At 34.1% G+C, this 26949-nt stretch overlaps 1 long non-coding RNA gene across 2 annotated transcripts in view; it reads right to left on the bottom strand.

Moving 5' to 3' along the window:
- Positions 1 to 26710, bottom strand: part of LOC146997542 (uncharacterized) — a 39549-nt gene extending 12839 nt beyond the window's left edge. For both annotated transcript variants that reach the window (XR_015040647.1, XR_015040648.1), the window contains exons 1-2: positions 24867 to 26710; positions 12555 to 12869 (exon numbers count right to left, since the gene is read on the bottom strand). This is a non-coding gene — a long non-coding RNA (uncharacterized LOC146997542). The remainder of the gene's footprint in view (positions 1 to 12554; positions 12870 to 24866) is intronic.
- Positions 26711 to 26949: the final 239 nt, after the last annotated feature.

The raw sequence follows: 26949 nt of genomic DNA, 5'->3' as shown, positions 1-26949 counted from the left end.
ATTTGGCTGTCAGACATACCAAGATGTTTCAAAAAGTTGGACGCTTTTGATTATACTTTCAGGATACTTCAATGAATTTAGGTGTTCAAAGAAAAAACAGTTGGACGTGTACACCAGCAAATACCATCAATTGAGCTTGTGGTTAATAGAAAAGACAATATGGTTTAGACTATATGGTTGTATAAATTTAAATTACGTTATAGAACATCATATCGTATCATAAATGGAGAATCCCATGATTTTCTCATTCGAATTATTTGAAGATTCAGGAGTTTATCCAGTGATGTATATGAATGTTTTATAATAATTATATTATCAGGGTCAATGTTCCTTCTTACCTTCTTCGGGAACATACAAGTACCTGACTCGGAACAGAGAGCTTACTAAAGCTATGTTCACTAATTGTGGTAAGTAGACAGGATACAGACGAAGGGTATACAAAACCCTTTATTTTTCTCTATATACAAGAACTTCCGTACTTCGGAATACACTGACCCGCTACTTGGGGTCTAACGTAAAAGTATAAAAATAAAACTAAACTCTAATTTAACTTTAGAATAATAAACGTGGAAGATTGGCCTTATAATAACAGGAAGCGTATGCAGTGCAGAGAACTGCGAACACTACAATACGTTTGAATTTATCAAGAGGATTTAAAACCTCTGGCCTGCAAGGCAAACAGCATCTGAGTAACTTTTAAAGTAAGCGGCCTGCTTTGACTCACTGCTTCCTCTCTCTCGCTTGGCAAAAGGCCACAACTTAAATACTTGGCGTTCGCCAGACAAACTTTGCATAAAAAACTTAACGCTTATAAATCTGGCCGGAAGTAGAAAATAAGAAGTTATAGTAAAGATTTAAAATAAAATAAACGTTAGTAAAACTTAAGATCCTTACATACTTCCCGCCAGAGTTCATTAGTTTGAAACTGAGGTCTAAAACGACCTTGTTGAAAACTTTTAGCTCTAGAATCTAACGCGAGGCCAATCTTTTACAAACATACTTCGCTAGAAACTAGAAATTTAAAAGAAAGAAATTTGTTACAATAGCAGCTCCCAGGATATACAACAATTTTTTTTCATCTGTACTGCATCTAAACAGGAGCTTTTATTCAATTCTGGTTCCTTCCAGAGATCTGGAAGGAAAACTAGTTTAATGAAATGTTACACAATGAAATGGCAAGTAACATATACAATTATACTTCTCTTAACATTCTTATTTCATTCATGACTATTTTAATTATCTCTCCCCGTGCTCTCTGACATGTGTTGTAAAAGAACACCAAACACGAATGTGTTTCTGTCTACGTGTTCCACACTTCCTCCTACAATCAAAACACTAACGTGTTAAAATTCAACATAACAAGACCTCTTAACACACCCAAATTTCAACTCTAAACCCTGAGGTACTATTCTAAAAGTGGCTAACTCTAAAGTGTAGCGTCAGAGAGCCTAACTACATCATTCAACCTTTAACACATATTCTCCATGATTTAGTCTTTTTACAGTCACACGAATAAAAAAATTTTAACATTCACTTTTACCATATCACGGTATTTCTTAACATTTAAAATAACAGTTCACATTGTATATAAGAACATATCAACATGCCGTTAATTTTACACATTTGAAAACATACATTAGTAGTACATTGTTAACTTCTATTCTTTTCAAAGCAAGTGCCAATTCTTTCTACAGTGAAATACTACATTTCAAAAAGTCTTTCAGACTAAACTTCTTTCCTGCTAGAATGTTTTAAATAAAATTTATACAATAAATTTTACAATATTTAAGTCTTTACGCAACACTATTATACATCAACTTTAGTTTTACGCGCGAGTAATTTAAAAACATAATACGAAAATCGGTCACAACTCATTTCTCGCCCTTTTGGCGATAAAGGTAGACCTCGCATGAGGTAAAACTTCTTGAAATCTGCCACTTGCAGTAAGAATGAAAGATTAATTTAAGTTTGCAAAGTAACATAAAATTTTACTTATCTTTGTAATATTCGGACATCCTTTTCTGGGCCCAGTCTTTAAAGGTACTGCAGATAGTAGTTTGATTTATCCTCCTTCTTGTACGGGCTCGCCCTTCAGTGCTTTCCTCTGGAAGCTTCCTTTTTTCACCAGTTCGGCCACCCTTGAATACCTTCCTTTTCTCCTCTGCTTGTGGTCTTGGCCGTTTGATGGCAGCTGGTCTTGGCGGAACCGGGAAACTTCTTTCGTGTTCTTGCTTGGACCTCGTTGCTGGCCGTTCAAATTTTCCTTGTACTTTTTCCTCCGCCGCTGATGGCCCTTCCGCAGTTCGGCGACTTTTGCTGCGGAGAGTTCTGTCGGATGAGTAGATCTTCCGTTTTAGAGCCGGGCTATAGTTGCCGTCATTTCTCCTGGTTCTCTTCACATACGTCGTCCTTCTCCCTTCTTCATTCTGGGGGTGTTCGTGAACTCTCTTTTCTGGACGGCGGAACGGCTTCTTTTTCTTGTTACCTTCAATTTTTCCGCGGGGCAATTTTCTTTTCACTTGCTTCTGTCTCTTATTGGCCTGCCCTTGTACTTGTCGTTTTTCCACCTCTGGAGCTTGTACCTGCGGTGTCTGCCGTGCCGGATCCTGCAAAAGATCTGAAAAGATTTGCATTTTATTACGATCGAAGTAGGGCTTGATTTGATCAATGTTTGCGGAACAGGTTTCACCATTTCTGGCTTTTAACACTACTACAGCGTGAGTTATTTTTTCTATAACATATGGTCCTTCAAATCGTGGAAAAAATTTGGCAGTTTTATCTTCTGGTGCTGAAGAAAGTGAATGCTTAATTTTTAAAACTTCATCCCCTACTTTATAAGTTACTCCCCGTCGTTTCAAATCATAATAGAGCTTCTGTTTTCTTTGTGCTACTTCCGTATTCTTTTTTGCTTCTTTTATTAGTTTTTCTATATCACCCATTTTAAATTCTGGGGCTCTTTGTTGCACATAAAATAATTTATCTAACGGTGTTATAATCTTTCTGCCTAGAAATAACTCAGAAGGTGTTTTGCCCGTTGTATCATGTTTTGCGGTCCTAAGGGCGAAAGCAAATTCATTGACATAGTTATCCCAGCTTTTATGAAAATTTTTAACATAACTACGGATAATTTTCACTATATTTCTATTGACCCGTTCCGCTATATTTGATGGCGGCCGATACGGGACCATTTTTAAATGACGTATGCCCAGTTTTTGGCACATGTCTTCAAATATATTACTTATAAATTGAGGACCATTATCCGATATAACTTTTAGGGGCGCCCCGTATTTTAAAATATATTTATTTAAAATAGAATCAGTAACTAATTTCGCGGAGGCTCGTTTTAAGGGAACAATTTCGGTCCATTTACTAAAATGATCAACCATAACAAGGAGATAGCGACTTTTATTTAACTGACTTTTCGGGAAAGGGCCCAATAAATCGATGCCAATTATTTCATTTGGAAATTCGGGTTTAATACTATTTAGAAACCCGGCCGGGCGGAAATTAATATAATTAACTGCTTGACATGTTGGGCAGGACTGGACATACGCCCTTGTTAACTTTTGCAGTTCAAGAAAGTAGACTGCCTCGCGTACGCGTTGGATAGTTTTTCGAATACCAGCATGAGAAGCTAAAGGGCTGTCATGGAGCTCCTGAAGGATATTTAATCTAAGACTAGCTGGGATAACAGGTCGAAATTCGTTGTTGGAATTCGTAGTTTTTGTATAAAATAATAGACCATCTATTAGTTCGTAATGGGCCGCCCTATTTCTTATCGCCACAATATCTTGGTGGCTAAAATTTTCAGGATCCTTTAAATACTCATAAATACTTCCAAACTCAGGATCCTTACCCAGTTCGGTTATTACAGTTTCTCGGGAATTTATTGTACATGCTGTAAGCATTGCCACTTTTACGGTATTACCTTGTTCGTCTATTTTAATTCTTGATAGGGCATCTGCTACGATATTTTCCTTTCCAGGGGTATGCTTGATTACCAGATTATATTCCTGCAGCTTGAGTGCCCATCTTATTAACCTTGGGGATAAATTTTTCCCTGAGTACAATCTAGTTACCGCCGCATGATCAGAGTACACTGTTATCGGCGCCTTTCCAAAATAGACTCGGAACTTTTGCACTGCTAACAGAACTGCAAGTGCCTCTCTCTCGGTCGCGGAATAGTTTCTTTGTGTTTGATTTAAAGTTCGGCTAAAAAATGCCACGGGCTGCTGATTTTGCGAAAGTACCGCTCCTACCGCATAATCCGAAGCATCCGCTGAAATTTCTAAATTCTCATCCTTTTCAGGAAATTTCAACACAGGGGCTTGCGTTAATGCTTGTTTTAATTTTTCGAAAGCACTATTGGCTTTCGAAATAGCTTTCGAAAGCACTATTGGCCGTCCACGGGAATCTTGCCTTTTTCCTTTTTAATTTTAACAATGGCTCCGCGATAGCCGCAAAATCTTTTATAAAGGACCTATAATATGAACAAAGTCCTAGAAAAGAAGAGAGCTTCTTTGCCGTGTTTGGAGTCGGATACTTTTGTACAGCGATTATTTTTGATTCATCTGTCTCGATCCCTTTTTGAGATATTTTGTAACCTAAATATTTTAATTCAGGGGCTGCAAATTTGCACTTTTCGACATTAACTTTTAGTCCGGCCTCATTTAATAAAGAAAACACCTGTCTTAAATCCTGTACATGTTGGTCGAGATTATCACTAGTAATAATGATATCGTCTAAATAGATAAATGTGGACTTTCCAAGAACAGGTCTTAACACAATGTCCATGCATCGCTGAAATGTTGCCGGGGCCCCTGAAAGGCCAAACGGCATACGCAAAAATGCATAAGTGCCAGACTTGGTTATAAAAGCAGTCTTAGGCACGTCCTCAGGCCTAACCCCTATTTGAAAATAACCAGTCGTTAAGTCTAAAGTCGTCATAAATTTGGTTGATTTTATGTTCCTTAAAATTTCTTCTATGATCGGTAACGGATATACCGGATATTTAGTTATGGAGTTTAATTTACGGTAATCAATAGCGAATCTCCATCTTTTTGGATGCTCCAAAGGATAGTCATTATTTTTCTTACATAAAACCACTGGGCTAGCATAACTACTTGAGATGGGCGTTATGATCTTTTTACGTAGCATATCGGTAATAGGCCATTCTATAATTTTTTCCTTATTCTTATCATACCGGTATGGTTTTTGACGAACTGGCATTGCATCTCCGGTGTCAATACTATGGTTAGTAACCTGAGTAAATCCTGGAATATCACTAAATAACGAAGCGAATTCACTTACCACTTGTCGGATTCTATCTTGCTCGTCATTAGGCAGGTGGTCAAGATTTACCATCGGCGGTTCAGCCTTTTCAGTACGAACTGGTTTCATTGTCAGCTTAAGGGACGCTTCATTAAAATCCAGTGTTGCTTGTGCGTCTGAAAGAAAATCTATCCCTAAGATTAAATGTGCTTGCAGATTCTTTACTATAAAAAACATCACCTTTATTTGTTCGTCCTTGATACGGATATATAGCGGTACTTTACCTATACACTTACATAGTTCTCCTTGCGCCGCTAACACTGTCGTATTATCCGAATTATATATGCGGTATTTCCGAAAATATTTCCTAAAAAAAACTTCTGCCACACAGGAACACTGCGCGCCTGTTTCCAGGAGTGCGGTGGCTGGGATATTATTCACCAAGACTTGAATATTCGGAAGAGTCAGATTTTTTCACCATTACTGTATTTAACTTGTAGGAAGAGGGGTTTTCGTGACCTTCGGATTTCCGCACCCTCCCGTCAGCAGAAATCCGTTTTAGTTTAAATTATTTTTCCTTTCCGTGCTTTCCTTCTCTTTCCACTGGCCTTGAGACTTTTTTGCTGGGTTGCTATTGAACTGTCGACGTTCGCCGGCTGTTTTTGAATGCTCGGGTTTCCTTGCCCACTGATTCGCTTTTTCTCCGTAGCCGTGTGCTTGAGTTTGCTGTAGTCTTGGCGTACCAAATTGGTTTCGCTGTTGATACTGGCGTCTTCTTTCGACGTCCGCCGGTCTTCTACTTTCAAACTGGATTGCTAGCTCAAATAACTTTTCCAGTGTAGTCGGATTTCTTAATTCAATAAAGTCTTGCATTTGGGGCAGTAACCTCGGCAAAATCACTTGAATTATTTCAGGATCCGGACGGTTTCCATTCAAGAGCTTGAAAACGTGAATTTTTCTTAAAATAAAGCTCGAGAGGTTTTCGATTCTTTGTTGATATATACTGAAAAGTTCCGTTTCTAATTTAGCACGATCCCTTACAACAGGGAAGGCTTTTAGTAGGGTAGTCTTGAAATTTTCGTAAGTATAGGTGGGACTTCCTGCTTGACCCAAGAGACTTCTGCCTATACATTTGAACCAGTTAAGCGCTTGGCTCCTCAAAGCGCTGGTAGCTAACGTAACTTTTTGAAACTCGTGCACGGGGTAGAGCATGAAGTGGTCATCCAATTTTTCCAAAAAAACTGGTTACCGGTGAGTTTCCGTTAAATGTTGCTTCTGGTTTCATCGAAGCGCGCATGGTCTGGACGATGTAACCAAATCCTTCCAGGGCGGCAGGTGGCTTTTCTGGATTCTGAGCCGTTTCTGCAGTCAGCACAGGTTCTTCTTGAAACTCGGCCATGTTTATTCTTCTTCGTTGGGCGCCACTATCAGGGTCAATGTTCCTTCTTACCTTCTTCGGGAACATACAAGTACCTGACTCGGAACAGAGAGCTTACTAAAGCTATGTTCACTAATTGTGGTAAGTAGACAGGATACAGACGAAGGGTATACAAAACCCTTTATTTTTCTCTATATACAAGAACTTCCGTACTTCGGAATACACTGACCCGCTACTTGGGGTCTAACGTAAAAGTATAAAAATAAAACTAAACTCTAATTTAACTTTAGAATAATAAACGTGGAAGATTGGCCTTATAATAACAGGAAGCGTATGCAGTGCAGAGAACTGCGAACACTACAATACGTTTGAATTTATCAAGAGGATTTAAAACCTCTGGCCTGGAAGGCAAACAGCATCTGAGTAACTTTTAAAGTAAGCGGCCTGCTTTGACTCACTGCTTCCTCTCTCTCGCTTGGCAAAAGGCCACAACTTAAATACTTGGCGTTCGCCAGACAAACTTTGCATAAAAAACTTAACGCTTATAAATCTGGCCGGAAGTAGAAAATAAGAAGTGATAGTAAAGATTTAAAATAAAATAAACTTTAGTAAAACTTAAGATCCTTACAATATAAGATGTTTTTCTTTTCTTCCTGATGAAACAGCGGCCGAGCGATAAAGTCACTGAACGCTGGTAGTTTTGTCCGAGGTCCGAATCCCGCGAACGGGCTGGCTGCATGGGCATTTTCGTGGTTTTACCCATGTGTAACGTGTATGCGAGCCAGTTTCCCTTACAAAGTCCTCCACGAAGGCATCCCTTCCCTTAGGCAGATAGCCCTAGTGTGCTTTGTCATAATTAAATAAACCAAAACCTCTTGATGAAACCAGTCTTTCCTTTCATCTCATACCTTCAAAATGTTTAGCCTCTAAAGAGTGATAAAGGCTCTGACCAAATATTGATGAAATGGATTGAATTGAATTATTAAGTTACGTCAAAGCAGGGTTATCTGCCTAAAAGAAAGGATGCCTTTGTGAAGAACTTTCTAAGGGAAATCAGCTGGCATACACGGTACACATGAGAAAATCCACGAAAACGCCCATGCAACCAGCCTGTTTACCGGGATTCGAACCCCGGAGTGAACTATCAGTGTTCAGCGACTTTACCGCTCGGCCGTTTGTGGGCCTTTATGAAATGGAAGACGATAACTTTATTTAAAATGATTGTCAGAAACATCAAGATATTTCGAAAATTTGGATGCTTTTTAATATACTTGCAGAATGGCTAAAGAAAAAGAGCAAGAATAAAGTAGAATGAAGAAAAAGAGCAAGAATAAAGTAGAATGCCTGAAGAAAAAGAGAAGAAAAAATACATTTTACGGTAAAATTTAGTATTTGTACTTTTTTTTTTTTTAAATTTAAAACTTTTTAATCTTATGATATCTGATTTTTACGATTTCAAAAAAAAAAAAAAAAAAAAAAATATTTGATTAAAATATGAATAACATTTAAGAAGCCAAATGTAGGATAAAATTGTGTAAAGCAATGGGCACAATGATAAAACTGTTTAAAGCAGTGTACGCAAGTCATCCTAAGTTAAAATGTCGCAATCCTAAGTTAAATGTCTCTCTTATTTATATATATTTTTTCTGAACGGAACATTGAAAGGCGTGTTAACTGTGCTTTACTGTATTTTCTCTTTTAATATACGCAGTTTTAAAACGCATCGTAGTCTGGGTTACAAAGTATTCCCCCGAAAGAAACGCAATTCAAATAAATAAAATCAAATTCTGGAAGATTTATATTAATAAATATATTTAAAATGCTCAATTCGAAGGAATAAATAGAAAATTTTAAAACAATTATCTGAAGAGACAATGCAACACAAACAATTAAAATAAAAGTTAAGAATTAAAAAATTACCTAAAATAATAACTATGACAAAAAATATATATAAAGAAAATTATTTGAAAAAAAAATAAATAAATGCTGCACCTTTATTTACGCAGTTCGAATAGGTAAGTAGAAATTTTTAAAACAGTTATTCGAAAAAAAAAAAAAAAAAAAAACCATGCAGCTTAAACAATTAAAATGAAATTCGAAAAAGAAAAAATTACTTAAAATAATAAGTTATAATTAAAAATATAATATAAAGAATATTATTTGCAAAACAGGAACGATGGTGACTTTTTTTCCGCTCATGGGAAAGGAAACTAGGTTGTCATATATTAAGAATTTCGCCAAGTGAAGTATTCTTGGCGCAAACTGACAAAAAAGTGCCAACATAAATTTGTGAATTTCTCCGTAAATTTCGCTCCAAATTTTACAAAATTTCATATTTAGGCGTAATTTGAGTCGTAGAATCGAAATATGTAAAAATATTGGTATGTTCTTTCAGAAAAAGTCCGATTTTGTGTCAAAATACCTATGTTAGAATAGTGCGATATATAAATCTAATATATATCCTAAGTCGCGCTTTCGAGACATGAAGAACGCAATTTGAATTTTGTCAATCGGCCCAGTAGATCGGGAGATATAGGACTGTCCCATTTTTTTTGAGCAGTCTACATACAAAAAGAGAGCAAAATCTAATGAAATATGTTATCGCCCATTAAACGATCATTTAAAATAATTACAGTCAAAAGTCGTTAATTCGGACTCCCCTAATCCGGAATGATCTATAATCCGGACCTCAAAGCTAAAATCTTTTTGCGCATGCGCCGCGTTGATGCATGCTCATAGGCGTTTTAGGCGTGCGCGCAAGACATTTACGACTGCGAATATGCGTCTGCGCAAGCGCAGAATACGTTTTCGCGTGCGCGTTTAATATATAACGAATGGTGTAAGCTAAAATTATCTAATTATCTATTTCAGTTAATGTTGATGATTGCGTTGTTCCTTAATCTTCGAATTGGATCCGGCTTATTATTTTTTGCAGACTGTAAGAGCAATTTTATAAAAGTAAGCTTGAACTTTCGATTATGTCAAATAGAATTTCCGATGCTGGAGCTCCCAAAGGATCTAGAAAACGAAAGTATGTTTCGATGTCCATCAAACAAAAAACGAACTGCTACAAAAAATGGATAAAGGTATATCCTTTGTTTATCTAACCATTCCGAAATCTGTTTATCAATTTCACGCTGCTCTGCGCGGGGAAGGACGTCGCGGCGCGCAATGAACTGGAAGTTGATCTGTCAGCACTATCGTTATCTTCAGGGCAAATGTTTTTATTTTATTCGGCTTATAATTCCTTACTAAATGTAGTATTTAATCTCGATGTACTCCGTCTTTGATATGATTTAAATCAAATTCCTCGTCATTATAAATATCACGAATACAAATCAAATGGTTTTCTGGTTGCAATTTTCTAATTTCGGCTATGCGTAAGGTACGTATGCGCGCGTTGAAAGAAATGTTTAATAAAGTAAACAAATAAATATTAAGTTTCTTTTTTTGTAAATTTTGATACCCTTTAGATCATAATTGCTCATTTTTTTATAAATTACGGTTTCATATTTTTAATTTTATAATTTCTGCATGCCATCTTACCAGATTTAAACTGATGATCTATAATCCGGAAAAATCGATAATCCAGAATCGCCGAAGTCCCGACGAGTCCGGATTAAAGACTTTCGACTGTACATGCAAAAAGCAAAGTCGTACATATTTCAGTAACTTCATTTGGAAATTAGAAAGAAAGAATTTTCAATCTGTAGACCCTCTTTTAAAATATAAATGATCATTAGAAGGATCAGTAATCACTAGTGGTTGGCCCATTAGTGTGTTTTTCAATTTTCTGCTTTCAGAATTAGATGGATTTGAAATTTTCATCTTTTTTGTTCGGTTTTGTTTCTTAACTGAAAAAGAGCTTTTTTGTCTGGTTAAAAGTTTATTTGCAGGTTCCAAATTGTTCTTAGTTGAGGTTTCCTCATGTGTGTTTGGAAGTTGGTTAATCTGCAATAAATGTTCAATGGCATTTAGGTGTTCCATCATCTTCTGAGCTGTCATGCTATCAATATGTTGTGCAGAATTTAATTTTGAATATAAGGAGTTGTACGTATTAATGACTCTATCTAAAAGAACTGAATTATTTTTGCTTACTTCTAATGAAATACTTGGTGCAGGAGATTCATTTTTGTTTAATGTGCCTGCGTAATTACACTGTTGATTTTCTGACATGACAACAGCATGTATATGTTTGCACATGTTATTAGAAATTGTATAATCAAAACAAGTACAGTCATATGCAGAGACACAACAACATATTCTACATGCAATTATGCATTTGTCATTACAAGAGTGATTTTTTTTAATGTTATAAATGATTTTGTCGTTGCAAGAGTGATCTTTATGAATGGTTTAATCTGACAATATTTCCCAGCTATTACTGGATATTTTTTTATAATAATGTATGAAAGATTTGGCAGTTTTATGTCGGTTAAAATTCATGGTACACTTTTTTGTTATTTTCCCTTTTTGTTCTTTTATAAATTTATCAAATTGCTTATCATTAACTAAATTAATTAATTCTGAAATACACTTATCTAGTCGTTTAACTTTTTTACCATCCAGATATATATGTTTTAGTGTCCTATGAAAGGACTCTACATGCATATTTGTGTTCAATTTTACATTCTTGCGAAAACAGTACGCCCACATTTTTATGCGTTTATGGTAGTATGTCAGAAAATAATTGTAAAAGTCTTTAGTTTCACAATCTTCCTCCAATTGCTCCATAAATTTTTCAAGCATTAAGTAAAATGAATTTTCATCTAATTCATAAAGCAATGTTTTTAAAGTTTTATACACAGCTTCTTTTTTTTCTTTATTTTTAATGCAATTTAAATGTCCTCTCCAAGCCCTGTTAACATGCCATGAACATAACAGCCTGTGCTCACAGATACCAAATACTTTTTCCCACGCATTGTAAAACATAGGTGCATCATCGCTCATGAAAGTACTGGGCTTCACATTTGGCACTACACTCTTTATGCATTGAAAAAAAGTACATAATATTTGCGTGCTTACACTTGATGATACACAAAATGCAACTGGTATGCCCTCCTCATATTCATCTATGACTATCAAAGTAATTAGTTCAAATGCACAGCTTGATATATTATGAGTTGAATCGATGCATAGGCTGTCAAAGCCTAAATTTTGTAAAATTTGCCTTTGAAATGGTGTCATCAGCATAAGAAAAAAGTCCTGCTTCTTTAGTTCCAAGAATTCTTGGCCTTGCTTTTTATACATGAGCACAGGATTAAAATATTTTTGACTCATTTCCTGTACCCATGCACTTGCACTTTCCTCATCTGTTATCATCCCAGATCCTTTGGAAGCAAGTTGCACTCCAAAAGATTGTTTTACATTGAAGATGTCTTTTCGTGTCACAAGATCGGTTAAAGTCGATGTCCATGAAACAAAAAGTGGAATTGCTGCAAAAAATGGATAAAGACATGAAGAAGGTGACAGACAGGCTAGTGAAAACGAAAAAATTTCGATTGACAAGTTAGTCGGTATTCTCGGCACAGCAATTGCGGGACTTGAACGGCGGAACTTTGTAACTGAACAAGAAATTATGTCTGTTTATAGAATTAAAGAGAAAGTATTATCACATAAAACGAAGCAACTTAAACAACTTACATTGAAAAAAATGTTTAATAAAGTAAACAAATAAATATTAAGCTTTTTTTTTGTAAATTTTGATACCCTTTAGATCATATTTGTTCTTTATTTCATAAATTACGGTTTCATGTTTTTAATTTTAGAATTTCTGCATGCCGTCTTACGAGATTTAAACTGATGATCTATATTTCGGAAAAATCGATAATCCGGAATCGCCGAAGTCCCGACGAGTCCGGATTAACGACTTTTGACTGTATATAAATTCATAAATAAAAAATACCTGCTATAATTTCTTTTTCTTGCTTTGGAAAAGGAAGATGAGAAAAGGAGTTATGCTTATAATGGTCTTTGAAGTATGTAACTTCTAAATGCGACTCAAATATTTTCACATTAATGCTGGCTGGGCAGTGATATCCAATTTTTGATGTTCCTTGAGCCTTTAATTGTCTCTTGCCTAGCCCATCAGATTTAAATGTTCCAGATCTGTTGCATACGTAAACTATAACAGAATGGCTATTGTATTTTCTCTCTCCTCTAGGTTTAACAGAATGAGTATTTATACTCTGTTCCTCTTCATATAACCATTTCTCAAATTCTGCGAAAAAAAAGAATATGCTATTATTGAATTCATAAAATATTTAACTTTTAAGAAGTAAATAATTGTAATAAAATTGTAAATAAATTAAAGTAAAAATGTTTGTTTGCTAAGCTCTATGTATATAACATAATAAAATCAAGAAAAAAGTCGGAACACTGTTGATGCGTAGTTATTCTATGATGAAGAGGAAGCATTATGATTGCGTGGTAAGCTTATGTGTTGACTTCGTAAATAAAACTTGGCAGTCGAGGCGATTTTAATTCCATTTTTACTTCCAATTGACATTATGTGGCCACAGATCACTTGGCACCCTAATCGTGCCTGTTCAAGAACATTTACATTATTGATATTATTGCAATAGGAAGCACTGTAGCAAAATTGCGTTCAAGGGCAGCACAGACGAAAGCTGAAGAACGTAGTTATGAAAGATGGAAGCACGCAAAGAGAAAAGTTTTGGTTTACAATGGTAGTTTCAGTTCCCAATTATTATGTCATCAGAGCTGTGCAGGCCATAGAATGATCTAGAAATGACACAATCCAGAGAAGTTATTGCGATTTTTTTTAATAAAGGGAGAATTAATGTTTTACCATTAGTTTAAATTATAATTTTGATTCACATATAAACCATATTTCTTAGCTTCCAGTCATATGCCTTCTGAGAAAACTATAAAATTATAAATAAAAATTTGTACTATAAGTTATTTCCAGATCTTTATCTGTAGACAATACTTTTTTTAATATTTTACTTATTAGTCAATTTAAACGATAAAGTAAGGAAAATAGATGAATTAAGATTTTGTTTTTCCTTCTATATTTGATGTAAATTTAGCAAATTTAAATAATTTTATCATTTTTTAAATTAGAAATTCCTTTCTTTTTCAATTGTTAAATTATATCTTAATTTTTTAATGAATATTATTATATACTCAGCCTTTTTCTATCAAAATAATTATAAAATCCTAGGAGATTACTGAATATTTTAATGTTTTGCAGGATAGAAATTGTGTCCTTAAAATGCGAGGAATCCAATTTAACTGGACTTTGGTCATAATGCAAAATCAATATCTGGAGGCTATTATTTAAAAAATTATAATAAATATTTTAAATTTGTAATGATTCAACTATTCTAAGATTTTTTTTTAAAAAATAAACGCTGCTTATTGAATAAAATGCTATCTTTTCCTTGTAGTTTTATGTCTTTGAAAGTAATATTTTTTGGCCATTTATAAAATTTATATCTATGGTTTGCTGTTGAATAAAAAAAGCTTATCAGTATAACAACATAAGAAAAGTATAGTTCTTTTAGAATTATGTGACATTTTTTTTTGACTAACTTATTAATTACAGCACTTGAAAACTATCTTATTTCATTTAAAAACTGCAAATAGCAAAAAGCTGCTTTGAAAAATGAAATTAATTTAATTGCTGCTTCTAATAAAATTAAAATTTTTATTTAAAAAATACTTTTTAGAACTTTTGAGAGAATTTATGTTAAATTAAAAAAGAATTTAAATTATGAAATTATTTTAATATTATGTTAATTTTTAAGAAAGTCTGAAAGGTGTGAGGTTGAAGCACAAGGTGAAATTCCAAAAGATTCATGTTTAGGTTTGCCACAAGAAAACATACAGTCGGAAACCACAACCAAATTAAAATCGCGCCAAATAAAAAACTCTCGCCAAGCTTGGCGATTATGGAATTTTAACCGTGCAGTTGATAACAGTTTAGCAGTATTTTTTGTCATTAGATGAACATCGAAGTTAATCGTCCATAAGCACTTTTTATAAGAAATAAATATTAAGAAAATATACAAAAATGCATAAAAAAGCATAATTCCAATTGACAAAATCAAATAAACGATGTTATAAATGTTCTCAAAATATTTTTATCTAATTTTTAACCGTCAATGAAGAGAAATTAATGCCTAGACTTAGAAAGTTAAAAAAAAAAAAAAAAAAAAAAAAAAAAAAAAAATCTGATAACGAGCAATTTTGATTCCAAACAATCTCATAAATGAAGGGAAGGTTATTTATTTAACAAACAGTTCAATTTTATGAAGAAATAACTAGCTTTTACCTTTATATCGTTTTTAAAAACACTTCTTTGTAAAAATAAACAGCTAATTCACGAAAACTGCGGCAGACAAGGGTAAAATCCTAGTATACGGTGCAGCCTTGGCGCAATCCTGCCATATGAAGTTATTTAATATATTTCTTAAATATTAGTACAGTGCTACGAATTGCACTGAATACTGATGATGTCACATTCTTGCCACTAGGTGGCGGGCATCTCTTCCTTTACTTTTGCTGTAATTAAGTTCCGAGAAGCAGTCGAGATTGGAACCGCTCTGAGGAGCGTTCATGACTCAGAATTAAAAATGTACTGTCTTAAAATAATTATCACCTACCTTGTAAATAGTGTATATTAGCGTTTTCTTTGAATAAATAATTAAAAGACAAGATGGCCTGCTAATTTTAATAGAAACTTTTACTGGAAAACGTGATTATTAGAAGCCTGGCGTCGAGAACACTGAAGATGCAGCAGGTAAAGAATTTTACATTAATTTTATTGTAAATAGAAGAACCTGATGCAACATTTTTATGGCGCCCGAACAGGGACGCCAGGTTTTTTGAAAAGTTCTAATAAAGTGAACTCAAAAGCTGAATATTAAAATTGAAGATTTTAATACTTGTTCTTGAAGTATTCAGCAAAAGAATAATTTTGTTTTCTAAGTAAGAGTTAAATATTTGTTTTTCATGAGACGTATATTTTTTGTGTAAATGTTTGAATCTAAGAAAGATAATGGCTGAAGTAGATAAATTAAAAAAGAAAAGAAGTATCTTAAGAACTGCCGTTACAAAGCTATTTAAGAAAATCGAAAGTGAATTAAATAAATCTGAAGGTAGTATTAATGAGCTCGAAGAATTGTTAGAACAGCTTAATGCTAAAACCGAAACACTATCTAATGCCGATGTGGAAGTTGAACCAATTCTGAGTGTAGATGAATTCGAAAATGAATTCGAAATTACAGAACAATATCGCGAGAAGATAACGTTATGGAAATTCAGGCTTAAGAAACGGATTAAGGAACTTAATCATGACTTAAATGCACCGAACACACAGCAAAATATAAAAGATACACCTAATGTTAAATTACCAAAACTTTCGATTCCCGTATTTTATGGGAACAGTAGTCAATGGCTTACTTTTTGGAATAGTTTTGAGTCCTCAATACATAATAACGAATCATTGAACAAAGTAGACAAATTTAATTACCTGAAAGCATATTTAGGAGGAACAGCTGCTAGCTGCGTTCAAGGACTTCCGTTATCGCCAAAACATTATGATTCAGCAATTCAAATCTTACACGACCGTTTTGGAAGGAGAGACATTCTTATTAATGCGCACATGAATAATTTGCTGAATATTGAATCATTAAAAAATGCGAATGACATAAAAACATTTCGTAACTTGTATGATAAAGTACAAACACAGATTAGATGTCTCGAAGCGTTAGATGTTGTATCGGAATCTTACAGTGCTTTGCTGTGTCCGATGATTTTGAAGTTATTGCCTTCAGAATTAACGCTTGAATTTCATAGAACACAAAATGTTGGCACCGATTATAACATAAAAGATTTAATGTCATTTTTACACGCAGAACTTTCATCCCGCGAACGCACAAGGTCAACGCTTTCGCAACAGCAAAAAGTATCCGATCGACGACAGTCTTCTTCCGACCCTGCAACGAAAAGCGCATATGGTCTCTCAAATAGACATAATAAACCAAAGATTCCGACCGCTACAGATTTGTTTACAAAATCCGAATGCAGAGAGGAAAATATGAACTGCGTCTTCTGTAATCAATTCCACGAGATTCATGACTGTAGTTTCGTTTCCGGATTATCATTACAAGAAAAAAGGGACATTTTAAAAAGAAAATGTGCTTGCTATAAATGCCTAAAGTTACAATTTGGCTCAAAACTGCAGAACAAAAATAACTTGTTCTATTTGTAAAAAACAACATGCAACTATTATGTGTAATAAACAAAATCCTTCTGTCGAGGTTTCGGAAATTAAAAAAGACGAACAGATAGAAAATAAAGTACTTCCAAATCAAGCAGGATGTTCAGAAGTATATTTGCAAACTTTAATTGTTCGCATATATGGAAGAGGGAATAACCAATTTGTTCGAGCGATAATTGACACCGGAAGTCAAAACTCATACATAAGCAGGTATGCAGCAGAAAGGTTACAATTAAGAAGCTTAGGTGAACAAAGTGTAACCCACGGACTTTTCGGTGGCTTAGAAGTTTCGGAAAAACATAAACGTTATAGAATAAAATTGGGTAGCGTAGATAAACGGTATAATTGCGAAATCAATGTATTGGATGAAAGAAAAATATGTTCTTAGGTCCCTAAAATCAAAAATATACACTGGATTAGGGAACTTAGAAGAAGAGGAATTTACGTCAGTGATGTTTTTGAAAATGGAAATTGCAGATTATTTCAGAACCCCCAAGACATTCAATTGTTGTTAGGGGCAGATGTTGCTGCAAATTTATTTACAGGTAAAATCGAAGTTCTTCCTTGGGGAAGATTAGTTGCTGTAAGTACAAGACTTGGGTGGACAGTCATGGGGAAAGCGAACACTGACAATTATGAAATAGAAAATTCCTTTTCCACGCTTTCGTTATCTTTACATATTTCTGATGCCACGCTGTCAGAACTGTGGAGGCTTGATGTTATCGGAATAACAGATCCAGTTACAAAAAAGGCTAGAGAGGAAAGGGATTTGCAAGCAAAATTGCAATTCGAAAATTCTGTATCTCTAAACGAAGAGGGGCGTTATGAAGTCGCACTTCCGTGGGCGGAGAATCATGTACCACTCTTCACCCACAAGGATTTAGCGTTGAAACGTCTACAATCTACCACCCAGAAACTTTTATCTCAAAATTTATTTTCTTCATACAATGCAGTTTTTAATGACTGGTGTAACTTAGGAGTGATCGAAGAAGTTAAAGAAAATATTGCGGTTGACTATGGACATTATTTACCGCATAGACCGGTGATCAAAGAAAATAGCTCAACACCAATTCGACCGGTGTTTGATGCGTCTGCGAGGAAACAATCGTCTCCTTCTCTAAATCAGTGTTTGGAGTGTGGACCAAATTTGATAGAACTAATTCCATCTCTTTTGTTGAGATTTCGGGAAGGCAAGTTTGCTGCTATAGCAGACATTGAAAAGGCTTTCTTACAGATCAGTGTAAGGCCTCAAGATAGAGACTGGCTTCGGTTTTTCTGGTGGAATGATGTGGAAGAAAGGAAAACGAAAATATTTCGTCATACTAGGGTAGTATTTGGGGTTAAGAGTAGTCCTTTCCTTTTGGCAGCTGTTATAGAATTCCATCTACAAAAGTACATGAAAAATTCTTCATATGATACGGAGATAATAGCTAAACTCTTGCGTAGCTTCTACGTAGATAACGTTGTTGCCAGTTTTGACAAAAAATCCGAGATGATCCAGTTCATCGAAAAATCTCGAGAAATAATGTATGAAGGAAAGTTTAATCTTCGAGGTTGGTTACATAACGGAGATAACTTGAAACATGAAACTATTTCACCCGTATTGGGTCTGTTATGGAACTCTCAGAAAGATAATTTAACTTTGAATCTGAATTGGCTAGAAGATTTTGAAATGGGTATAATAACGAAGAGAACAATTCTCGCTGTAACACACAAAATATTTGATCCTATTGGTATTGTGAGTCCTGTTCTCTTGTATCCTAAAGTATTGTTGCAGAACCTATGGAAAACAGGAATTTCTTGGGATACTGAAGTCGACGAGACTACAAAACAAAATTTTGTGAATTGGTATAAAAGCCTTTTTCTCTTAAATAAGAAATCTCTTTAAGAAATATCCCTCCTACGTTGGATACATTCCAGCAAGGAAAATTGGAAGTTCTGCAGCATTCACACATTCTATGATGCCAGTAGTAAGCTGCTGCAGTTTTCTTGAGAACTGTGACGAATTCTGGAGTTGAAGTTCATCTGTTGGCATCGAAGTCTAGGGTAGCTCCCGTAAAATCTATTACGATCCCTCGTCTGGAATTGATAGCTGCCACGATAGGTGCCAGACTATGCTCTTCTGTTTTAAATGGTTTACAATGGCAAAATGTGGAAACGCATTTTTGGACGGATTCTACAACAGTTTTGACATGGATTCAAAGGGAAGAGATTGTCTGGGCTGTCTTTGTGGAAAAATCCTGTCTCTGTTTTCCACAAAGGCAGCCCAGTCAGGGAGATTAGAAAACTCACAGATCCAAAAACGTGGAAACATATTGCTGGAACAAAAAATCCAGCTGACCTCCCATCAAGAGGTTGCACCGCTAAACAATTTTTAGCAGTTAGATGGTGGGAGGGCCCCGACTGGCTGAAGAAAAATCAGGAAGAATGGCCTAGACACAGGGAAATACCGGACATGGAAATACTGAATTCAGAAAAAAGGAAATCAGTCATTTCTGCACTAAATACGCAAAGGGTAGAACATTTTTTTGAGAAATATTCATCTTACCATAAAATGTTAAGAATAACTGCTTGGATATGCAGATTTATCAACAACTGCAGAAGACCAGATTCTAAACAATCAGGAGAACTCACGGTCCCTGAAATAGAAACTGTAGAAAAGAAAATATGCAAGATAATACAAATAGAAGCATTTGGCAAAGAACTTAAAGTTAGCAACCTTTGTACCTTTTTTGACTCAGATGGCCTTATTCGGTTAAAGACCAAGATTACTAGAAGAGAGGAAGAAGAAAATTTTCTCTGTCCAATTGTATTGCCCTCAAATCATGACTTAGTTCAGAGGTTAATTTTAGATTACCATTTGCGACTATCCCACGCTGGTGTGCAATTCGTACTAGCCAATATTCGACAGAAATTCTGGGTCCTGAGAGGAAGAAAAACAGTACGTAAAGTTCTTATGAAGTGTGTTCGCTGTAGAAGATATAGCGCAAAGAATATAGAGACTGTTCCAGCACCTCTTCCTGAAGATCGAGTTCGAGATGCTCTGGTGTTTCAAGTGACCGGAGTCGATGTAGCCGGTCCTCTTTATTTACGAAAAGGAAAAAAGGCATGGATCTTGCTCTTTACTTGCGCGGTCTATCGCACGATACATCTTGAACTGATAGAAAGTTTATCAACAAATGCGTTCATCTTGGGATTAAGGAGATTTATTGCCAGAAGAGGTCGTCCAAGTATTATTTACAGCGACAATGGCACTAATTTCGTTGGAACTGAAAATCTGTTAAGATCGATAGATTGGAAAGAAATAGAATGTCATTCAACTAGTATGAGAATACAGTGGAAGTTTAATCCCCCAACTGCTTCATGGTGGAGCGGTTGGTGGGAGAGGTTGGTACAACCAGTGAAGAAGATGTTGAGAAATGTTCTCGGCAAGTCCTGTGTCTCTTACGAGGAAATGTTGACTATACTTTGTGATATCGAATCAGTAATCAACTCAAGACCCCTTACGTACCTTTCAGAAGATCCAAATGATCTTACGGCACTAACTCCTTCAGTGTTTCTACAAGATGTGCACGACGTCGGAGTGCCTGACTTAGACTACCTGGATACCATTAATCTGACAAAAAGATACAAGTTCTTGCAGAACTTAAGAGAAAATTTTCGCAAAAGATTTCGTGATGAATATTTAGCTATCCTAGTGCAAAAACCATCTAAACGATCTACTCGGACTATCAACAAAAATGACTTGGTGTTTGTCGGCAGCGACAACAAGAAGAGAATAGATTGGCCAATAGGTCGTGTTGTAGAACTATATCCTGGGAAAGACAACGAAGTACGTGTTGTCAAAGTGAAAACTGCAACGGGTGAACTCCTAAGACCTGTGAAACGTATTTATCCTCTCGAACTTGATAGACCTAACTTGTTTAGTGACTTCACCATGAACAGAAAAAACTCTGCCGATAAGTGTGACAGTGATATGAACTATCAAACTAGATATGGACGTAAAACTGCAAAACCTGTTACATATTTTTAAATTGCTATACTAATTTTTGTTTCTTTTCAGTATTTTAGAAATTTAATTGTCCTAATAGTAGTCAATTGGAACATGTTATCTGGATATGGTATGAATGTAATGCAGAAAATGTTTAGATGTGTAATCCTTCTTTGTAAGTATTAATTTTAGAGCATTTATTACTTTTCATATTTGTGAAAGTTGTACTGGAATTTTTGTTTGATTATTGATAAATTTTGTTTTGATTTTCCCATCTTATCGAGGTAAAATCAAAAGGTGGGAGGATGTCACATTCTTGCCACTAGGTGGCGGGCATCTCTTCCTTTACTTTTGCTGTAATTAAGTTCCGAGAAGCAGTCGAGATTGGAACCGCTCTGAGGAGCGTAAAGACTCAGAATTAAAAATGTACTGTCTTAAAATAATTATCACCTACCTTGTAAATAGTGTATATTAGCGTTTTCTTTGAATAAATAATTGAAAGACAAGATGGCCTGCTAATTGTAATAGAAACTCTTACTGGAAAACGTGATTATTAGAAGCCTGGCGTCGAGAACACTGAAGATGCAGCAGGTAAGGAATTTTACATTAATTTTATTGTAAATAGAAGAACCTGATGCAACAGATGCTAAGCTAAACGCATCATAAAGTTTTATCGATTAAAATTAACATGATTTAACAATTCAGATAAAACGTGGCCACATATTTTCTTATAGTGTTATGTTTGTTTTAATTGCGAATATTATGTTACATTCCACAAATTCACATTGATACAGGAAATAAGCAAAACCAAAGCACTATAAGCAAAGAATGTCACTGGACGTAACTCAAAGAAACACATAATGGAATATTTTTCATGGACCTTATAAGAAATAGACTAACCCAAACGGGTTTTCTCCCTTGTATGAGGCGTTGCCGGCTGTCACCTTCATCACATCCGGAAGAGTAGGGACGACTTCCAGAAATTTACATTGATTGCCTATTGCAGCGTGTATAATTGTCAAGAAAAAGCTGGTTGTAACGCCTCATTTCACAAATTAGAATTTCTACATGTTTTTATTTTTGAAATTGAGATTGATTTTTAAAAATGTAGCATATTTATCGAGCATAATTAACATTCCAAATAATTGTAAAGCTATTGCATGCTTTCAGGACTGGATATTTTTTAGCTTTTCCTATGCTGTTAGGAAATTTGTAACTACTTCTTTTAGAAAATAATATTTTAAATCTGAACTAATAGAAAATTTCAAACATGCAATTTTCTCTTGCAATTTTTATGCTTTTTTTGGTGTAAATAAGTAAAAAATATTAAAATATTTAAAAACGAATTTTTGAAAGTTTTGTTTAAAATTCTAAATTGTGCTGCTTTTTTAAATTATAGATGAGTATTATAGCACAATTTCTATAAGGGAATTTTATTTCAATTATATTTCATAATACATCATAGTGATAAACACTTGACTCCTTAATAATTTTTATACATTTAATTCTAATATTAAAATTGTATTTAACCGTAATTTTGCATGTATTTTAGGTGCTACTTTGGTAGACGGTTGCACGGATTTTTGGCGATATACGTTGGCGCAATCAAGGAGCGGCACCATTCTAACCTCGTTGGGCGCAACTGTTGGCGCAGTTTTTACAAACGTCAGCCATCTTGAAAAACGCTGTTTTTACGCATAGTAAAGTATTCGAAACTTTAAAAAAAAAAATAAATATCGTTAAAAGTAATGGATTAATTTTTTGTTGAAAATGTCGTTTTTTAAGATGGCAGGCAAGTGTAAATAAATACAATTACTACGAATACAAAATACCAAAGTAAGGTTATTATTACTTTCGGTACTTTTCCGTTTGGCCGGCGCAAATCTCGCCAAGCAGACTTTATTGGCGACAACATGCAGTATACACATAAAAATATTTAAAAAAATGTTAGTTTTAAAGAATTCTTTTTTTTTTTTTTTGAAGGCATAAACATTTTAATATAGCTTAAAATTTTATAAAAAGTCAACAAGTAAAAACAATTAATTTGTAAAAAGACATTAATTTAAGAATTTACTATGCTTTCATGGTTCAACGTCCTGATTCGCCGATTCATATCACGTGACCCCAAGCGATCTCATCTCACGTAGACTACTCTACAAAAATCTAATTCTCTCAGTAATTAGCTACATTAATTTCAAGTTAAATCTTAATTTGGAATACAAGTTTAAATGAAAGAATTATTTCAATTCATATGAATAGCTTACTCACAAATTATGTAAAAACTGCAGTGCTTTACTTCGCTAATGCATTCTCATTAGAATTGATGAATTTAACCCTTGACTGTACATTTTCTATATTTTCGGCTTCGGGTAAGCGCTGTTATTGCATCCTAATTGACTTAATTACCGAAAATGGCTTTAGACATAAAACTGAACTATCTGATAAAAATTCTATGTAATTATATGCCCGTATTGAAAGAAACGATCAATCTGATAAGAAAAAGTTTTGAAAATGAGGCGTAAAAGGTTAGCAGCGAGAATATTCCGTTTGGCATCGGTTGTACCATTATTGGCGATTTTATCGCTTTCGCCGGCAAAACGGAAAAGTACCTTATTTTCATATAGCAAAGAAGAGAATAAAAACACCGCTATAAAAACATTGGGCCAACGTTTAATTAGATTAAAATATTACAGAAATTGAATATCGAATTAAAAACCATCATAGCAACATTTAAAAGAATTAGAATATTATTAAATTCAAATACTTTAAAATACGTTATATAGAATATAATTAACATTAAAACATATGGACAATAATTATCTCAGCAATTTCTGAAAATAGTGTATTAATTTTTTTTAACAAAAATTGAAGTATACAATTATAAAATAAAAGAAAAATATGTACTGACATTTTTTTGAGTATTTAACCTGTTGTTTATTGATAAGTACCACAAAAAAACCAGAATCATAATTTAGATAACATCTTTGAATGAATTCGAAGATATGAATTAAATTTTAAAACCAAGGAGGTTAGAATAAGGGAAAAAATAATAAGGGAATTTTTCTAATACAGTAAGACCCCGCTTAACGCTGTTTTGTTTAGCGCTGTTTCGGTTTAGCGCTCTTTTATTTCAACCCGGGGATTCTCCGAAATTGTGCGCAGCGCTAGGTTTCCAAATAACATATCCGAAACAGTGTAGTTGTGTTTCTTGCTTTGTGGACGCATTTTTATCATTTGAAACATTTTTTGACATTATTGTAAGTTTAAATTTGTATAATACTATAACGATTAATACAGTGACAAATATTATGATCTTTAGTTTTTATCATGGGTGATAATAAAAAACAAGAAAAGAAAGCAACCAGAAAAAGCATTTCACTGGAAACTCAAATGCAAGTGATTAGAAGATTAGATTCTGGTGAACGTCAATCTCAAATTAGTGCTGCATTGATTTTGGCAACTTCAACAATAAGGACAATTCTTAAGAATAAAGAAAAAATACTGTCATCGGCAACTGCAACTACGTCAAGCTCTGCAATTAGAATTACCCGTTCTAGAAATAACATTATAGAGGAAATGGAAAAACGACTGTCTATATGTATTGACGACGAAATTGAACGCAATATGCCATTAAGCTAATCTATCATAATGCCTTCTTGACAAAAAGGCAGAAAATTGGAAACCCAGAATAGACTGAATGATCTGACTGAGAATTTTATTTGTTTTTAAAAGTAAATGCGTTTATATTGCTTTTATTTTTGTAAGAAATAAATGTTTGATTTTATTTTTATTAAAAAAACATTATTAAATTTAATGCCTAACCATTTTTTATCCGTCTTCCCCTAACCCCATTATTTACATGTTAAGATAGCCTCGCTTAGCGCTGTTTCGCATTACGCTCTACTTCGATGGAATGTATCCCCCGCGTTAAGCGGGGTCTTACTGTATTCTATGAAAAAATACGAAGCTGCACCTACCTCACAAAAACACGCTCCTGCGACCGAAATCCATTGATCTCGACCAGAAAGAATTACTTCTTCTTCGTCTCTTTTCATTTTTTGCGAAACAAAACATCCTAAAGTTATTTCTAGAATGATTTGACAATTTAGTGCAGCACATCTATCCATATTTCTCAAAATCAGGTCGAAACGATCAACAAAGCAATGCTGAACTAATAGCGAGTAGCAATAAAGTCAGAATAATAGAAATACTAAAATATCTGTTTATGGCATTTACTTATGAAATTAGCTGCGTAGCAGCGGGAATGATTGACATCCTTCACTACATTCACCAATTTTATCTGGCTGAGCAGTTTCAATACAATTACAAACAAACCTTTCGTCTTATGCGTACGCTACACGGCAGCCATGCTGGCTGATCAGTCGGGATGTCACGCTGTCGATCCTTCCTCAGCTTCAATTTTGTGACGTCATGCTTACTCCATCTATTCTAACTAAGGCTACTATAAAGGGGAGCTGAATCATTATCCATTTTGAAGCTAACTTGTTGGTATTCGCTATTGGATTAGCACTGATTTCTTGACATATTTGTGGATCGATTTCGACCTAATTTTCGGGAGCGACTAAATTTCAACTCGGCAGGAAAATTTGATTGGTCAACGGTACACGTCACATGTGACGTCAAAAGCGGGGTGTTTTAGATTTACCCCACAGGATAACCTGCCATTTTCGGTTGCTTGTTTTCTGAGCTCTGCAGTGATATTTTTTGGCGAGCTAAAAGAATTTTTTGATAAAATATTTTAATTGGTAATTTAGATATTGTTTGCTTGTAATTAAACACGTGATTACAAATTATTGTAAAGTATTTATTTTTGAGACAAACTTTTTGTAATCTATTTATTTTTCATATATTGCCTTTTGAGAACAGATAAATTTAGCTGAAATTTCCTTTGTTGAACAAAGGAAAATAAAAAATGTTTCAGAATAGCAAACCGTGTTAGTTTCAGTCAAACATTAAATATTTTATACCATTTTTTGTGTCAAACATTAAATATTTTAATATCATATGCTACCATTTTTTTGTGTCAAACATTAAATATTTTAATATCATATGCTACCATTTTTTTTGTGTCAAACATTAAATATTTTAATATATGCTACAGTTTTTATTCATTTTTTTAATATTTCTGATGACAAAATAAGTTTTTTATTTTCTATTGTAGTACATAACTTTTTGTTATAACAATGGAATATGAAAAGATAGCAGTATTTGAATGTATGTACTGCTGCAAAAAGTACAAAAAGAAAAAGGTTTTATATGAACACATTCGGGAAGTACATAAAGTACCTGTTGTGGCTGAAGGAAATTTGAAATGTCCTATTAATGCCTGCAATTTTTCATGTAGAACGTTTGAAGAGTTAAGAAATCACGCAAGAGATCAACATGGATACACTCTTAACTCCGTTGAAATGACATTTAATACATATGAAGGTAAGATATTAGAAATTTGCATTTTCTGCGATAAACGTTTTTAATTTGAATTACCCCAAACTGAGTACAAATTACTATTTTTGCAAATTCATTCATCAAGTTGGGGAATAAAATACATCTATTTTTGTGAGTATAATTGATAACAGAATAATTTCTTTAGCATCTTGCTTTTTTCTGTTAGCCTGATAAACCCCCATTATTCTTCAGTAAAAATATTTCAAATAATAATTATTATTAATAATATTAAGATTAAGTAATATTTCTCTTCCTCAACTATTTGAAATATGAAGTAAACATTTTCTAAATAATAAAAACATATATAGAGATGTACTGCTACATAATTATTTATACATGTAATTCAGTGCTTCATTAAAAAAAAAAAAGACTCCTGTTATTACACAAACGGATCTCTTAATGCATATGTATGATGAAGATATCAAAAATAATGTGGACCTAATAAAAAAATTGTTAAAATCTTTATTAAAGTGGCAACCTTCAATCGTAAGTTTAGTATCATAATGATAGACACTTATTTTATTATATGTAAATGAGGCTTAAAATTTATTATATGTTATTTTAAAACTACTTAAAGAAATTTATTCAATGTCT

The sequence above is a fragment of the Stegodyphus dumicola genome, chromosome 4 (genome assembly GCF_044657685.1).
Source record: "Stegodyphus dumicola isolate Sdum_Otavi_A_Nest chromosome 4, ASM4465768v1".
Classification (NCBI taxonomy): domain Eukaryota; kingdom Metazoa; phylum Arthropoda; class Arachnida; order Araneae; family Eresidae; genus Stegodyphus; species Stegodyphus dumicola.
This window is presented reverse-complemented; position numbering and strand designations above follow the sequence as displayed.